At 43.2% G+C, this 17,052-nt stretch overlaps 3 protein-coding genes across 9 annotated transcripts in view; 1 reads left to right on the forward strand and 2 right to left on the reverse strand.

Moving 5' to 3' along the window:
• The window catches only part of KIAA1328 (KIAA1328 ortholog), a 912,897-nt gene that overhangs the window by 895,256 nt on the left and 589 nt on the right, over positions 1-17,052 (reverse strand). The gene's annotated exons all lie outside the window — the stretch shown is intronic.
• Positions 1-17,052, reverse strand: part of FHOD3 (formin homology 2 domain containing 3) — a 490,096-nt gene that overhangs the window by 434,578 nt on the left and 38,466 nt on the right. The window lies entirely within an intron of this gene.
• The window catches only part of RPRD1A (regulation of nuclear pre-mRNA domain containing 1A), a 711,886-nt gene that overhangs the window by 389,807 nt on the left and 305,027 nt on the right, over positions 1-17,052 (forward strand). The window lies entirely within an intron of this gene.

The raw sequence follows: 17,052 nt of genomic DNA on the forward strand, positions 1-17,052 counted from the left end.
TTAAGTTCTTAGTGGCCCATTTGGCCTTTTCTAAATGAGCACATCATAGTTACTTTAATAAATGTTTTAGGATGAAGTACAAGGATATTTTTGATGACCCAGCATATATGGGTTATGAAATAACATGAATGTATTTACTTTGAAAGCAGTTGGACTTTACTTTCTCAGAAACATTCAATAAGTTACGTTCTTTGCGGCCACCAAGCAAGAGAAGCAATGTCTTGAAACTGACTTAAGCAGTTTCCCAATAAGCCCCAGATTTCTATTTAAGTCAACAAAAGAGTCCAGCTCACCAACCAAAGGCAACAGCCTCTGTCAAATTCTGCAAGAAAGACAAAGGTCACGTATCTCCCACTCAGAGCTTAAATTTAGAGGGAGGGATAGTCTGGTAAATAGGTAAATATTTGAATTATTTTAAAATATTTTACTATCATTAAATAGCCAAAAATACATTACACTTTCCCTTGAAAAAGCTGGAATCTATTTTTTACTTATGTCTATAGGCACCTTTTGCCATTTTCCGTTTCACTTTATTCAAGTTGAAAATCGTATCAACACTATGTTTCAGGATTACTATTACCACTGGTTTGTTAACTCATTCAAATTAATAGTCCCTTCCTGTTCTTCTCCATGCCACACACTACACTGTGTCCTGGGGAGACAGCCCTAAGCAAGACAGACCAGGTCCTTGGGAGCACTCGGGGCTGTGGACAGGACTGATCACCCAAGGCAGTTCAGGAAGTGAGGAGGCACAATGAGTTAGTTGTCTGTGTTGTTTCTGTTCTTGTTTTCTTCAGGAGGGGATGTGGGATGCAGGGACTGAAGCACAGTGGATGCAAAAGTCCTGTTACAGAGTGTGAGCAGTTAAGGCAGCGAAGAGAGGCAGGCCACCAGCCACGGAGGGGGAGCCTCTCTGGCCAAAGCAGACTAGCCTTGATTCTAGGGCAATAAGAAGCCATGAAATGGAATGGCTGTGAGCAGATATGTGCAGAACCAGCTTTGCAGTGTGGGGATGAAAGAGGGAAGACAAATGGAGAAGCCACCACTAGGATCAGGGGCAATTTGAATGTGGCTTGGACAATGGTGAACCCAGTGGAAATGGAGAGAAGGAAAGGGAGAGGGGTGGTATAGGGAAGGAGGGCATGAAAGAGAGAAAGGAAAAGTTAGAGGATTGAGTGACTGGTCAGATATGGTGGTGTCCAACATAAGAGAGGCAGAATATTGAGTTTCTTGCTTGAGCAAACTGGCAGTACCATTTACCATTTGCACTAACATGGCAAACACTGGACTAATAGCTGTTTGGGGGCAGGGAGATAGGATACAATGAGGATTTGGTTTCTGGTTTTTCAGTTTTGTTTTTTATTTTGAGGTAGGGTCTCACTCTATCACCCATATTGGAGTACAGTGGCATGAACACAGCTCACCACATCCTTGACCTCCCAGGCTCAAGTGACCTCCTGCCTCAGCCCCCCGAGTAGCTGGGACTACAGGTGTGCGTCACCACGCCTGGCTAATTTTTTAACTTTTAGTAAAAATGAGGTCTCGCCATGTTGCCCAGGCTGGTCTTGAACTCCTGGGCTCAGGCAATCCTTCTTCCTCACCCTCCCAAAGTGCTGGGATTACAGGCATGAGCCACCATTCCAGGCCACAACTGGGATTTGTTTTTAACATGCTTGTCTAAAAAAGGTGGTGAATAAAGAAATAGATTCAGGGGGCTGAGTGTTAATAAAAATAAGATGGTTGAAATCCCACAGATGCATTGGCATGCCTAAAGATAACTGCTTACTTCATGTGTCTTGAGAATCAGTAGTGGTAGTCCCTTTTTAAATTTCTGATATTGCTAACTGTGCTGTCTGAATATTTTCTCTAATGATTTAGGAGAAGTTCTTTATTAATGTCTTTTTAAAGAACTATTGATTATACTGCTTTTCCTCTATAAGTTTGTTTTCTAGCTCACTAATTGCTATTCTTATCTTTATTATTTTCTTCTGTGTTCGACATGTTGTTTTTTCCAAACCTTTGAAATCTTAAGATTTTTCAGCCTTTCTTCTTTTCAATTATGTGCATTTAAGACTATAATTTTCACAAGACCTCATCTCTACTAAAAATTTTTTTTAAAATAGCTGGGTGTGGTGGTGCACACCTGTAGTCCCAGCTACTCAGAAGGTGAAGGCAGAAGGATCACTTTAGTCCAGAAGTTCAAGATTACAGCGAGCTATGATCGTGCCACTGCACTCTAGCCCGGGCAATAGAGCGAGACACTGTCTCAATAAATAAATAAATACGAAAAAGACTACAATTTTCCTCTACATAAATCTGAGCTATAGTCCACAGGATCTGATGTGCTATAGTTTCATTATGTTCAATTCAAAATAATTTCTACATTTCACCAGGATTTCTTTTTTGACCCAAAAATTATTTAAAAGTATATTAAATAATTTCCAAATATTTAGGAATTTTCTAGTAGCTTCTTTTATTGTAGATTTCTTGCTTAATTTCACCATGATCAAAAAAAAAAACAACACACACACACTCTGTATGATTGCAATTCTTTGAAATTTCTTGAGACTTGTGTTATGGCCCAATACAAGAAAATAATGTATCCTAACGGTTGCCGTGTTTGTTAAATGAGATACTTAAATCTCTATCCTCACCGCTCTTTACCTGCTTGTTCTATAGAGAGGCACACAACCATGAATTTTTCTATTTTTCCTTTTCATTCTGTCAATATTGGATTTATTTCAGTTATTAGGTGCAGACAAATACTTCCTAGTGCACTCTTTTAGCACTATGAGATTTCCTCCTTATCTCTAGTAATGTTTCCTGCCTAAAGAGCATGTCTGTTATTAATAGAGGCAGGCCACTTTCTTTTGGTTAGTGTTGCATGGATAGTCTCCTTTTAGTCCTTTACTTACAATATTTGATGCCCATATATTTTAGATGTATCTCTTGTAAGTAGAATATAGTTTTTTAATCTAATCTGATAATTTTTAATAAAAATACATCAAAGACTGTTAATTTAAAATCATTGCTGATGTTTGGGTTCAAATCTGCATGTTTAGTATTTAATCTGCATGTTCTAGTTTCCTTTTTCCTCTTTTCCTGCCATATTTGGTTTAATCTACTATTCTTTATTCTTCTATATTCCTTTCTAGTATTCTTTTTATTCCCAGGTACACATTCTTTTATTAAGCCTTTTAGTGATTTATCCTATAGATAATATGCCTTCCTGACTCAGCAAAAAAAAATTAGTGCCATCACTTCTCAGACAATGTAAGGGCACTAGACCACTTTAATATGATTTATACCTCTTTTTTTTTTTTTTTTTTTTTTTTTTGAGACAAGGTTTCACTATTTTGCTCAGGCTGGTCTTAAACTCCTGGGCTCAAACAATCCTCCTGCCTCAGTCTCCTGAGTAGCTGGAAGTACAGACGTATGCCATCGTGTCAGCTATACCTTTTGAGATATTGAGAAAAGTATTTTAAATCCCATGAAGTAGTATTGTTTTGGGCAGTCGATATTCACTTAGATTTACCTTGTTTATTGCACTTCATTCCTTCCTGCATTTCTGTGCTTCTATCTATAATAATTTCCTTTTGCCTGAAGAACTCTCTTTAGTATTTCTTTAGTGAGAGTCTGCTGACAACAAAATTGGTCAGTTTCTGTTTTCTAGAAACATTTTTATTTCACCCCCTCTTTGGGGATAACAGCTTTATTGAGATATAATTTATACCACATAATTCACCTATTTCCAGTGCCTAATTCTCTGACTCATAGTATATTCACAGAGTTGTGTATCCATCACCACAGTGAATTTCAGAATACTTTCATCACCCCCAAAATAAACCACAAACCCATTAGCAGTCACTCCTCATTCCCCCACACATATACCTTCAGCCCCTGACAACCACTAATCTCCTTTCTGTCTCTACAGATTTGCCTATTTTAGATACTTCATGTAAGTGGAATCACACAATATGTGGTTGTCTCAGTCTGTTTTGTATTGTTATAAAGGAATACTTGAGACTGGGTCATTTATAATTTTAAAAGGGTTATCTGGCTCACAATCCTGCTGGCTGAAAGACTGAGCATGTGGTGAAAGCCTCAGGCTGCTTCCACTCATGGCAAAAGGCAAAGGGGAAGCCAGCATGTGCAGAGATCATATGGCAAGATAGGAAGCAAAAGAGGTAGGATGGAGGTACCAGGCTCTTTTTTAACAGTCAGCTCTTCCATGGAAAAAATATGGGTAAGAACTCACTCTCCCCCAACCATGGGCATTAATCTGTTCATGAGGGATGTATCCTCATGACCCAAACACCTCGCCTTATGCCCACTCTCAACACTAGGGATCAAATTTTGACATGAGATTTGGAGGGGACAACATCCAAACTATAGCAGTGTTCTTTTGTGACTGGTTTCTTTCACTAAGCGTAATGTTTTATGAGCTTCATCTATGCTGTAGCATTTATTGGTATTTCACTCCCTTTATTGCTGAATAATATTTCAAAGCATGGATATATCACATTGTATTTATCTATTCCTCAGTTGATGGACATTTGGACTGTTTCCACTTTTTGGCTATTATGAATAATACTACTATTACATTTATCTGTGCACAAGTTTTTATGTAGACATATGCTTTCACTTCTCTTGGGTATATACCTAGGAGCAGAAATGCGGGGTCATTAACATTTTAAGAAAATGTCAGACCGTCTTCCAAAGTGGCTGTATCATTTTACATTCCTACCAGCAATGTTTGAAGTTTCCAATTTCTCTACAATCTCACCAACACTAGTTGTTGTTTGCCTTTTTTATTATGGCAATCCTAATAAATGTGAACTGATATCTCATGGTTTTGATTTGCATTTTCCTGATGGCTAACGGTTTTGATCATCTTGTCATGTATTAATTGGGCATGCGTATGTCTTTTCTGGAGAAACAGCTATTAAAATCCTTTGCCCATTTTAAAATTGTGTTATTTGTCTTTGTTGTTCAGTTGTAAGAGCTTCTTATATATTCTAATACAAGCCTTCTATCGGATATGTGATTTGCAAAAATCTTCTCCCATTGCATGGATTGTTTTTGACTTTCTTCATGATGCCCTTTGAGGCACAGAAGTTTTTAACTTTGATGAAGTACAATTTACCTATTTTCTCTTGTTCTTTGTGCTTTTTGTGTCATATCACCTTCATTTTGAAGGATGTTTTTGCTAGATAAAGAATGCTAGGTTAGCAGTTATTTTCTTGGAGTATTCTAAAACTGTTATTCCATTGCTTTCTAGCTTACATAATTTTGGTTTAAACATCAGCTAAATCTGATATATCTCTTTTGAAGATAATCTATTTTTCTCTAGCTGCATTTAATGCTTTCATCGCCTTTAATTCCCATAAGTTTTAATATAATGTGCTTCTGTGCAGATTACTTTGTAATTTTGGGCAGTCTTCTTGAACTTATGGTTTGACATCATTTGTTGATTTTAGACAATTGGCCATTACCTTTTCAAATATTGCCGCTGTCCATTCTCCTTCTTTTCCTATTGTTATTTTAATACATATATTTTAGACCCATGACTCATATGCTTCTTATGCTCCTTTCTGCATTTTCCATTTTCTGCTCTTCATAAATTGGTCTTAATATCTTCTACTGACCTTATTCCAGATCATTAATTCTCCCTCCATCTGTGTCTAATTTTCTGTTGAACCATTTACTCCATACTTAATTTTTGTATTTGTTGTTTCTAAAATTTCCATTTGATTATTTATATTGTATATCTCTATTTTGTTTTGTTAACATTCTTTATCTTAATCTATTTTCTAGTATGTATTTATCACAATTGTTTTAGAGATCATATCTGATCTGGCCGGGCGCGGTGGCTCAAGCCTGTAATCCCAGCACTTTGGGAGGCCGAGACGGGCGGATCACGAGGTCAGGAGATCGAGACCATCCTGGCTAACACGGTGAAACCCCGTCTCTACTAAAAATACAAAAAGAAATTAGCCGGGCGTGGTGGCGGGCGCCTGTAGTCCCAGCTACTCCGGAGGCTGAGGCAGGAGAATGGCGTGAACCCGGGAGGCGGAGCTTGCAGTGAGCCGAGATCGCGCCACTGCACTCCAGTCTGGGCGACAGAGCGAGACTCCGTCTCAAAAAAAAAAAAAAAAAAAAAAAAGAGATCATATCTGATCATTCTGTTATCTGGATCACATAGATGTTTCTGTGGTCTTTTTTATTCTTGGTCATGTCTCTGGATATATCAAATAAATCTTTATTGAATGTAGTCATTGTTTATTAAAACATTTAGAGGCTCTGGATAATGTTTTCCTTCAGAGAGGATTTTCCTTAGCTTCTCGCAAGCCATAGGATAGATCTCCTTAATCCAAACAAGGATTAAACTCACTCAAAACTGGGTTTCAGTGTTTGTATGGCCTATTATGTGTTCGGTTAGCCCTTATTTCAATGGTGTAATCTTTAAGGGTCCCAACTGAATGACTGGAATGTTGAACAGAATCCATCTATCTTGGTGAACCCCCATCTCCATTTTTTTCTCCCCAGCAGAATGAAACTATTAGCTCTGCTTAACTTCTCAACCTCCTCAGTCACTTTCTACTTGCCTTCATAGACTCTGCACCTGCCACTCATGAACAGGTAAATACATCAAGATGAAAAGCAACTTAGAATATCAGACTTAATTAGTCTGACCTCACTGAGTCTCCTTTTTCTCTGGGGTTTTGGCCACCTTGGTAGTTCTCCAGAGCCTTCAAACAAATGTTTTTGGTCCTCTGGCTAGCTTCTCCATTGTTCTGGATAGAATATTGGTCTGCTACAAGCTAGTTCATTATAGCCAAAAGCAGAAGCCCAAACTTCTAACTTTTAATAGCTAAAAATATTTACTATTCAATTAACACAAGTTAACATGAATTATTTAATCTTCACACAAGCCTATGAGGATGGCACTATTATTATTTCATCTTTAATTTATATAAAACTGTAGCACAAGCTCACAGAACACTGTACTTTGGCCAAATAACTTGCCCAAAATTGACACAATTAGTAGCAACTGAACCCAAACGACATGGCTCATGAGACGTTGTTCTTAGCTGCTGCGCAAGAGAATGTAAGGAAGAGGAAGAAGAAGAAATAATTGAGAAAGAAAGGAAGGCAAAGGACTAAGTCCTCAGCAAACAACATTTAGAGGCTGCATCAAAGAAAAGGAGACTAAGCAGCAGCAGCCAGAGAGAACCAGAGAAAAAAACAAGAAAAAGTTGTCATACGAACCAAAGGAAGAGTGCTTCAAATAGAACATGGTCAACCGGAAAATGCCGATGAGAGGTCAAGTGAGACACAGACTACAACATCTGGAATAATTAGGTCTAGTGTTACCAGCTGCTCAACCTTCAAACAATAAAAACCTTTGCCAAGATATGTATGTTCCAATCCCCACCTCCTATTCTTCTGCAAACATTCACAGAGCACACAGCGGGTCCCAAGCATGTCCTGCTTATTTATTATTATCCTGCCTAACAAAGTGAGGCAATGCAAACCACTCCTAGATGGCTAAACTACATAACCAAATTCACGCAGTTAAAAATTGAACAATTATTGGATAAACCACATAAATAGGATAACTCTTACTGATTCTCTTTAAATTGTCAAAGCTCTTGCATAAAGTTTACAAGGACTTTTAATATGTTATTGCTTTATATTTAAAAATCGCTGTTGTTCACATTCATTCAAACAAAAATACTACGATGTATAAAGAAACTTACAAACATATGAAAGATTTTCAGTATGATCAGAATGAAGAGTTGGTGAAAGGGAGAGAAAGCAAAAACCTAGGGGGAGGGGCGCATTATTTCATTAATGTGAGCCACCAATAAAGTAGATCCAATAAGAACAGGGTTTATGCATAGGATCACTCAGACCAGCTACATAATTTGTAACTACACCAAAAATGTGGGGCCCAATGTTCAAAAAGCAAAAAAAAAAAAAAAAAAAAATTCATTCTCCTTTCGTCAGCAGTCTCTTTTGACCTCCCATGGTGTTTTTTAAAATCTGCTATTTACTATTGCACTTCCTCAGGTATGGGGATACTCACTGGACATATGCAGAGTTTCACAGGTGCCCACAACCCCAGCCCCACCACTCTGCACATGAGGAACATGCCCAACCCCAACCTTCTCTGCACCTGCACCCAGGCCCCTGCTGGGCGAAGGGCAGCAGAAGTCCCTGGGCAGGGTATGGAGTGGGCAGCAGACCACCCACCACAGGGAATAGGGAGGCAGAAGCGCCAAGCCCCCGGCACCTGCTCCACTGTCCCATTGGCCTTTGCTTAAAAGACACAACTTCAGAAATAAAATTAAGAATTTCAAGACTGTAACCACATTGCATTAAATTCCAAGTGCAGAGCCCCCTTCTGCATATGGGGCCCTGTGCAACTGCACTCATTACACACCCATGGAGTCGTTCCCAGAGCAGGCCACCACTCAACACTTCCTGTTGGATTCTGGGCTGTGAGTCCAGAGCGGCCAGTTGACTGCTGCCTCCCCTCATCTGCTTGCATTCCTGGATGGGGGAGCCCATAGAACATGACTTGGAATCACAAGACACTACTGCCCAGTGCCCTGCTATCCCTCCATCAACCTCCTAGGAGCATTTAAAATGCAGATTCCTGGAACATACCCCAATTTCCTAATTCTGTGGGTCTGAGGAGGTGGGGCCTGGGACATGGCACATTTTCTACCACCCACAGGTGACCTGATGCAGGAACCTGGGGCCCCGCCCTGAGAAAAGGTGCCAGAGACACCACCACTTCAGCTCCCCTGGGCAGGGGGAGAGCAGAAGTCTCAGGTTGGGCTGAAAACCAAGAGCAGAAACTCAGGATTCCCAATCTGTTCAGAACTTTCCCCTCTGTAGCCAGTGCCCAGCTCTCCTTCCTACTTTGTCACATTTATCCACACGGTACCTTTCAGGCTGCGTGAGTATGTCCCGGGGTCCAAGGGTAGACCCCCTGAGATCCAGGGAAAACACACAAATGGGCCAAGAATCTAGCTCCACCTGGCATCTGTGATATGAAGGAGCAGAAGCCACACTTCAGGGAAGTCCAGCTGGCCATGACTGCAGACTTCTAGGAAACGCTTTTAAGAATACTAGAGGGTAAGCTGCCAGGTGGCCAGGAAAACCCAGAACTCACAAGCCATTCCATAGCATCCCCAGAAAACAGCCCTTAAGGGATAAAGAAAGCCAGCCTCAGAGCCAAGCCGGCAGCAGAATATTGGGCCGGCCTGTTATCTATCACAGCTGTGAAACGATGGGGGCCTGCGGGACATCAGCATTCTACAACTGGCAGAACACTGCCACACTCAGTGTGACCCACATGGCATTTTAGAATACTTTTGGTTAGCTGCCAACAGTTAAAAGTAAAGGCATGGTACATAAAAAGCCAGGTTTCCAGCTTCTCTTGAAGGTTGGAAACATCCAGAAACCCTGGGCTGTCCTTTTCAGCAGCCCCAGGGAGGCTGGGCTGAGCAGTACTGCCCTTCATTCCAAGCACATGCTACCAAGTATCCAGAGCCACCTGCCTGCCTGGCTCATTTCTACTACACATCTGGACCCTGGCTCAGGTGACTCAAAGGTCTTTTTCCTCAGATGTGATATGATTAAATGTGCAGTTTCTTCATTTAGTTTCAACTGTACATAATACTAATGTTCTCTACCTGCCACCTTCTCAATAACCAGAGGATTTCAAGGTCAGCAGCATGAAACCAGCAGTGTAATTGACTCTATTCCATTCCCTTAGTAATTCATTAACTCTGTGACCAGACAGCCCTGGTTTAGTGATCAGCTGAAACCCCTCAACCAAACACCTCTACCCATTGAGGGCTGTGCTGCCTTTAAGATCCTCAGAGTCCCAGATACCCAAGTCAGCATCCACCCTCCCCTCTGTTTCCTCCATTCTGTCTCCAGAACAAACAGAAAGCCCCACTGTGAGATGCCTGAGATGCAGATTACGGGAGTCCTGTTCAGTGGTGATGCCTCCCCCCACCTGGCATCACAAAGTATAGGGTTAGTGTGAGCTGTAATTAAAGACTGGTCCCTGTACTCCCTGCCACAACTTTTAAAATCCAATTGTAAAATCCACAGGCATCCATGTATTTCTAAATTACAACTTGTACACTTTTAATTGGAAGAGAAAAAAAGAAAGATAAAAACAAGCACGGTCCTTGCTCATGAGCAGAAGATCACAAGTCTTTAGAACTTGTCTCCCCTGGAGCTCCAGGATGCTGAAGGATGGCCCTTCCAAAGAGCCACATGCAGGGGACAGCAGAAGTGAAACGCTGCCATTTGTAATGTCACATGCCCCAGGTAAATATTCCCTGAAAACCCCCACACATATTGTCATCTTCAATTTGTGTTTGAGAAACGTTCAGAGAGAAAAAGTTCACTCCTCTTCCAGGATTATTCACGTTATATACCAGCCCAGAGCAGGGCTATCACTGTGACCAGCTCTGGTGTGTTCGGGGATCGCATTCACTTTGCAGGAAGTGCATTTCTATAACAAAAAATACAAATGGTCAGTACATGACTCTGGGAATGTTCCAAGTTAGTTCGTTGAGAATCTGACCTTTAATATAAAAGTTAACTTTCTTTTCTTTTTCTTTTTTTTCTTTTTTTTTTTTTTTTTTTTTTTTGAGACAGAGTCTCAGTCTTTCACCCAGGCTACAGTGCAGTGGCACAATCTCAGCTCACTGCAACCTCTACCTCCCAGGTTCAAGCGATTCTCTGCCTCAGCCTCCCCAGTAGCTAGGAGTACAGGCATGCGCCACGACGCCCATCTAATTTTTACATTTTTATAGAGACAGGGTTTGGCCAAGCTGGTCTCAAACTCCTGGCCTCAAGTAGATCCACTCACTTTGGCCTCCCAAAGTGCTGGGATTACAGGTGTGAGCCACCGTGCTCAACACAGAAATTAATTTCCTTTTTTTTTTTTTTTTTTTTTTTTTTTTATATGGAGTTTCACTCTTGTTGCCCAGGCTGGAGTGCAATGGTGCAATCTTGGCTCACTGCAACCTCCACCTCCCAGGTTCAAGCAATTCTCCCAGCTCAGCCTCCCAAGTAGCTGGGATTACAGGTGCATGCCACCACACCTGGCTGATTTTTTTTTTTTTTTTTTTTTTTTTTTTTGTATTTTTAGTGGAAACAGGGTTTCACCATGTTGGCCAGTCTGGTCTCGAACTCCTGACCTCAGGTGATCTGCCCACGTTGGCCTCACAAAGTGCTGGGATTACGGCGGGGGGGCGGGGGGGAGGTTGAGCCACCGGGCTCAGCTGAAATTAATTTTCAATCTAAGGTTGCTGGTTGCTGAGGATGGTCAATGAACATTTTAAACATAGTCTATTTTCTAGTGAGAATACACTGAAATCTGAATTTATAGATTATCATCTGTGAGATTCAGATGGCTTTTAAAATGTCAAAATCAAAATTTTCTTCAGGCCCCAGAAATGGTTCAAGTGCTTTTGGTCACAGACAGTGATACGTTTGTGACAGAACTCAACTCAGGTTCCTTTCCAGTTCAGCACTCAAGGTGAAAGGACTTCAGATTTTCTGGAAAACAATTCATACCCGTCATCCTCATGGAGGTGCACACATGAGCACCACCGCCTGCTTACTTTATAACTTGCCTAAACATGCAGTTTCTTATGGCCACCACATGATTTGGTTTTAGGCAGACAGTAATCCTTCCTAGATACTGAGAAATGCTCTGGCCAAGCAGACACTGCAGCACCAGATGTGTGTGGTGTAAGAACACGCCATATGTCCTAAAAGGTTGCCACAACATTCATGCTATTCTCCCAGTGAGATGCCCGTGCCGTCATGTGCACAAGTAGAACCTGGTTTTCACACAGCCTCATGCACCCTTGTGGAAGGTAATGACTGAACAGGCAGGAACCATTCAGGCTCTAGTTCCTCTGTGCCTACTGTTCAGAGCCACCCCTGTCTAGCAACAGAGGCACGTGAGGAGCACAGGGGCACCCAAGTTTCTGCACACTTGGAGGCCAGGAACAGAGATGTGGCAGCAGCATCCATATAAGGCAAGCTGGACACTTCCTTCAGGCAGCAAAGCTGGGCAATGGGGAATGCTGGACAGGTCTAGAAGTTTACGACTCCAAGGTTACAGCCATTTCTACTAAGCCAAGCTTGTCCAACCCGCGGCCCATGGGCTCCATGCCATCCAGGACAGCTTTGAATGTGGCCCAACATAAATTCATAAACTTTCTTAAAACATTATGAGATTTTTTTGAAGTTTTTTTTTTTTAGCTTATCAGCTTTCCTTAGTGTTAGTGTATTTTATGTGTGGCCCAAGACAATTCTTCATTTGCCAATGTGGCCCAAGGAAGCCAAAAGATTAGATGCCCCTGTTCTAGGTGACTGCCATGTGCATCCATGAGCCTAGCCCAGGCCCTGGAGATTTGCAGCTGCTCCCAAGGCCAAGAGGAGTAGGGATAGGCCTCAGGCACATCTGCTGAAAGAAAGGGGCACACAGCCAGGGTGCTGAGCTGAAGCTGGCCCCTGGAGCACTTCAAAACACCTCTCACCAGCTGCCAGGCCTCCTTACAGGAATAAATTAGTCCCTTATCTTTGAGTCAGAGGGGTAGACAGGACGATTCCCTCTTTCCCCTACCCTCTCTCAGTCATACTTTCATTCCACTAAAACCTAAATCATATTACCCATTAGTTTTCCCAGTAAGTCAGAAAGTCAGTTTTCTGGTACGGAGCAGTCTTGGCCGGGAATGAGAGCTACATGCAATAGTTTTTCATCAAGCTTCACTGTCCCTCAGGAAAGCCAACCACAGAGATTCCGGACGGAGACATTCTGATCACCGAATCAAGAATGAACTCAGCCCAAAACACCCTTGACCTACCTCATTAATATTTGGGACACTCCAACCTCCAGAAAGAGACAATACCCTTACAGGAGCAGTGAATGCTTAAAACCCCCTCTTTGTGTCCTTATCTAGTTATTGAACATCTGTTCTGTGTAAGACATGGTGTTAGCTGTTGTTGAAAGGATGGCTTCTGTCTCAGAAACAGGTCATCTGAATAGCACTCCTCCTAAAACAAAAGTGAGACAGGCACTTACTAAGGATACCCAGAGAGCCTGCTCATGTCAGCGTCTATGGCAAGAGCTGCCTCTCCTTAACTTGGGTGCCTTTGCTTCTTGGGCTTTTCTGTATGTCCCATTTTTTCCTAATGAATAAGTATTACTAAAAATGTAATCCATAAAAAACTGACTTATTTTAACACAATCAGAGTGGTTTCATCAGTGCTTGCTAACCTTTAAAGTGGATAGAAGCTACCTACAGAGCTGGGGCAGGGCCAGGATTTCATTTTTCTAACATGAGCCCAGTGCTGCTGATTTTGGGGGACCACATGCAACAGGGGTCAGAGAGAGAATGCAAGAGCTTGAGCAGACCTGCTGGAGGACAGGGGTCGGTCAAGGCCTCACTAAGGCAGCACATCTGACCTTGGCCAGGAATACGGATCTGATTCAAAGGTACACATGGATAACAGAGGGCTGAATGCAGAGAAAGCACTGGGGGTTATAAAAGAGAAAGAAAAAGTACAAATGAAACTGTGATGCGCTAAGGTGTCCATCCAGTTTGACTACTGGATAGAGAAGCAGTTCTCAAACCTAAGCATGGATAAGTCACTGGAGGGCTTCTTACAACAGAGTGCTGGGTCCCACTCCCAGAGTTTCAGGATTAAGAGGTTGGGAGGGGTGGGAGTAGGGTCAAAAGTCTGCATTTCTAATAAGCACCTAGGTGCCACTGAAGCTGCTGGTCCAGGAACCACACTTTGAGAGCTGTGGTTAAACAAAGATGGATGACTCTGCTCCATCCACACGCCACTGCAGGGAGGACAACTGGATTGTGTAAACGTGGTGGACCGTTCACATCTGGAAATGGCCATGATAGCTCACGTTAGATCCTGCCAAGGCAAAAATGGTTATAAACGCAAAAGGGCAGAATCGTACATTCCTCTGGATTAGCTTTACAATGGTTTGGATCCTTTCCACCAAATTAAGTGAAGACTACATGGAATCCTTGCAGTTTGTAAATAAACTCCTGGAGAAGAATTCCAGTTGTCAAACAACCACCCCTCCATGTCAGCAGGTCAAGTCTTCCAAGACAAAGGTAGCCAGCAGCAGCTGTCTTTGCCTGACAGCCATCCTCTCTGAGACTAAATTTCCTCACTCCCTCCTTTGACGAGTAAAAATTAGAACCTGATAAAGTCTAGAAAGTCATATCTCCCAGCGGAGGAAGTTAGTTTCTATGTCGATTATGGTATAAATCTGGAGGCACCATCAACTCCACTGCTCCAGGGAACCGAGGCTGGAGGGTGCAGTGTAAGTTCGAGTCTGCCATTGGCTGAGGGCAGTGTGGGAGACAGATGTGCAAAGAGAATGAAAACAATCTTTGCTCTCACAATGTTCATCGCAAACATGAATGAGGCACACAAGTAAACAGAAGAGTGCACAAGCCAAGAGGTGGCCTCCCCCAGGGGGCAGAGTCTGACTCAAATCAGGGCTCCCCACCTTGGCTGCACTTTAAAACCACATGGCAGGGGGTGAGGGATTGGGGAGATGATGCCACAACCCTGATTCTCATCAACTAAGTCAGAATTTCTATGGCTGGGGCCTGCAGTGGCTTGAAAAGAATGCATCCTCTGTGAGCCAGAGTTGACACTGCCAGAACCAAAATGGGTCAAGTTCCTCAAGTCACACACATCTCTAGCAGGAGCACCTGTCTGCTCCAGCTCAGTTCCTTTCACCTGGAGCTGTTAGCAGACCTGTGAGAGAGAAGCATGTCTCCTTCCTCTAGGCCTCTGTCCTTAAGGCAAAGCCTTAAAGAGAAGCCTTGCAAGGACAGCCAGCCCCTATGTGAGCCACACTCTGAAAGAAATAGGGCCACCTGGAGGAAGGGGCAGCCTACATCCCCACAGACATCCTGGGGCCACAGGTGCTGCAGGGAAGGCAACCCAGGTATGCCAGTTAGCAAGGTATTGCCTCTCAGCTCCAAATTCACCCTTCAATACATGCTTTGCAATAATGGAAGGAGTTCCTTCAAGCATTTCTCCTTTACAGTGAGCACAGTGTTAAGCTTTCTCAGAAGAGGACTCTGGCTGAAGGGAACACTGCAGGAGGAAGGGACTAGTGGGGAGGAGAGGAGGACATCCAGGCAGGGCTGTTGCCCAGCCCCACACCCAGAAGGTGCCCTCTTCCAGCAACCTTACGGCCCCTGAACAGCCCAGCAATCACCTCTCAGTATGCACAACTGGTGCTCTAGTCCTCCCGCCCACCAGCACATTGATTCCCTCTGCTCACTCATCCCCTGCCCCCAGGTTTGTCTCCTATGATCCTCCTATCCGTGTGCACTCCAGGCTCCTTCCTGCACCAGTGCCCCAATCCCCTGCATGGCCACACACCAGCACCAGCTGCAGCTCCCCCACCCCTCCTGAGCTCTGGGAAGTTGCTTCCTGTTTGTCCCATGACTGCCCACTGGCTAAATCAGCGAACTTCCCTGCCATCCTCACCCAACAAGAACTGAACCCCTTCCAAGGTTTTCCTTCCTTTGGTACCCTCAGCCCTAGAGGACCATAGACTTTTCTTTGATCCTATAGTTACTCTTCTAGCATAGGTTAATGATTCTTCATATTAAACTTCCCTGTTTAGATCACTGTGTGGTTTCTCACTCCCAACTGGCTCCAGACTGCTGTAGCAGAACCTCCCCTAACATCCACCCCACAGAAGCCCTACAGTTACAGAGGGGAGCTCAGGCCAGCAAACTCTGCCACGTTTATCTACTGACATCAGTATTCTCAGAAGAACAAGAGGCCTCGTATAAAGCAGAGAGACTCACTTCTAGTGCACTTTCTGACAATCAATCCAGTTCTTTTGTCAACTAAGTATATACAAAAGCTAAGACAGTGACTAAAACCCTCCTCTTGAATATTCTTAAATTATTAGTCAATCCAAACCTTTTTTGAATGCCAAAATATTTTGTAGCCTGTTTCAAACGCCAGCAGAGAAAGTTATTTGTACCTTATTGTTTAGAGTTTCACCCATTTACAAAAGAAAATGGGAAAGATGTGGATACATACCTCTTTGGAGGAAATCAGAACAAGCAAAATCTTACAAAGAGATTCGCGCCCAGAAGCAGGTGGCATCTGGCTATCATCAGAACAGGAACGGCAGGAGAGGAGCCTGGGGGAGCAGCAAGGAATGTCTCATCTAAAGGTAGGGGCAGGGCAGGGCAGGCCGGCTCCCAAATGAGCACGCTTACTCTGGGCCACAGAGGTCCATGTGCTTTCCACTGATCTGATTCCATGCTCGCTCACTCGCGCGCTCACTCACTCATTCACTCATCAGAAAAGGATTCCAGCTCTGATGCTGCATTCACCAAGGCCCCCTAACCTTGATGTGGCTTCCCAAGAAGTTCCTCCTCCTGGGAAAAGACTGTCCCCATAAACAGCAGGCTGCACAAGAGGAAAGTGACTATCTCGGCCTCCCTGCATGAAGCCAAGTCACCCTGCCTACCTCGGGAGGCAGCAGCCAGCTTTTCACAGGCTGGATCCCTCCCGGATACACCAGGCAGCAAAACGATGGATGGTCAGCCCTGCACGCCACGGTCCCCTGCCTTCAGCCTGCGCTCACCAGCAGGGAGCTACCCATTCGGGCAAAGCCCATCCTCAGGGAGTCTCCTCACATTCCAAGAGAAGAAACTTAATTGTAGGAAGGAAAAGTAACAAGGCAAGTCTCTCCGGTAACTGTGAGCGTTATGGCTGAGCGGTTCTCCTCAGGCAACGCACAATAAGTCCTTACATTTATAGAGCACTTGACAGTGCTCAGAATGTTTTCACAAATGTTATTTCCTTTTGGTGAAATCTCTTGCTACTTTGGTTATCTTTTCTCTCAGATGCTTTGTTTTCACATGTTAAGAAGCTTACGTGTTATTCACTCCATGATGTTAGACATAGACGTAATGTTAGGGGTCACTA

Source organism: Macaca thibetana, chromosome 18 (genome assembly GCF_024542745.1).
Source record: "Macaca thibetana thibetana isolate TM-01 chromosome 18, ASM2454274v1, whole genome shotgun sequence".
NCBI classification, from domain to species: domain Eukaryota; kingdom Metazoa; phylum Chordata; class Mammalia; order Primates; family Cercopithecidae; genus Macaca; species Macaca thibetana.